Source organism: Grammomys surdaster, unplaced genomic scaffold (genome assembly GCF_004785775.1).
Source record: "Grammomys surdaster isolate TR1022 unplaced genomic scaffold, NIH_TR_1.0 251, whole genome shotgun sequence".
Taxonomy (NCBI): Eukaryota; Metazoa; Chordata; class Mammalia; order Rodentia; family Muridae; genus Grammomys; species Grammomys surdaster.
The window spans coordinates 2,286,743-2,287,978 of NW_021604692.1; the positions used below are offsets into that span (position 1 = coordinate 2,286,743).

At 54.4% G+C, this 1,236-nt stretch overlaps 1 protein-coding gene across 1 annotated transcript in view; it reads left to right on the forward strand.

Annotated features, from left to right (window-relative positions):
• The window catches only part of Ttll9 (tubulin tyrosine ligase like 9), a 50,907-nt gene that overhangs the window by 33,206 nt on the left and 16,465 nt on the right, over nt 1–1,236 (forward strand). The gene's annotated exons all lie outside the window — the stretch shown is intronic.

Consider the following 1,236-nt stretch of genomic DNA (forward strand, 5'->3'; position numbering starts at 1 on the left):
GCTGGGCAGGTGAACATCTTAGAAGGCAGGAACACCACAGGATATCAAAGACTCCCCCAGCCCCCTCGCCTCTGGGAGGGCATGAATTACCCATGGCAGGGTGCAGTAAAGGCAGACTGATTCCAGTATTAGCCGAAGTGAAACCTAATTAGGAAGGCAAATTGATTTCCAAAAAAAGCATTGGATGATATGTTCCAGGACTGGCTGAGATGGTTTCTTAATTGTCTGTCCTTCTGCATTATTCATGCAAATGTATGTCTTTGTAGCAAAGCCCAGCTCACTTCCCTCCTCCAGCCCCATGGGGGTTGAATGACCATTTTTCTGGGCAGAGATGGGGCCCACTGGGACATGGACACAGAGATGAGCTGGGTAAGGCCCTGGGGATGGGGGCCAGGGAGGAATCCTGAGCTCTGCCTTTTTCCCAACCCCACCCACCACCAGGTCGCCCGATCTCAGGGCAAGGGCATATTTCTCTTCCGGAGACTGAAAGACATCATGGACTGGAGGAAGGTGAGGCCACTTTTCCCCTCACAAGCCTCCCCCTCCAGGAGGAGGCCATTCCTTCCTTCTCTCAGAATTCATAGGATTGCCTGTCAAGGTTGCCCATAAGAGTGCCAGCTCTGGGTTCAAATCCTGACTTCACCTTGCCCTTCATACTGCCTGCTGAGGATCCGATAGGATCTGCTGTGCTGATGAGCAGGACCCCAATTAACAGCTGTGCTCTTAGAGAAATGACCAAGGCCTTCTGAACCCTTGGGGTGACGGCAGTGCTGGGTGTGGGGAGACAAGCAAGTGCTCACTAAATGCCTCTTCCCTTACACACATCCCAATGTATCTGTTATACCTACCCATCAGGGCACTGCAGGGAAGAAACTCGCCAGTGTGGAAACACAGCCTGCTCGTGCCAACGTGAACCCCTCAGGCAGCCATGTGAGTAGAAGTAGGGAGGAGGGGCCCAGGTAGGAGAGGCCTGGCTGCCCAGGAGGGCACCATGGCTGGGCAGGAGCGGGCTCTGTCCTGACGGCTAGAAGCTCCTAGTCCAACACTGACCACTGTGAGGCTGGGAGTCCAGAGTGTATGTGACTCTGGGGTTTGGTCTTGGCTCTTGATGAGGTCACTGAGGTGGGGTCAAGGGGAAACAGGGAGGGCTGTGCCTGTGACTGGTGCTGTCCCCTGAACTGCTAGGTAGGAGGGGAAAGAGACAGCCCTGTTCTGATGTCTTCTAGACATCCCTCC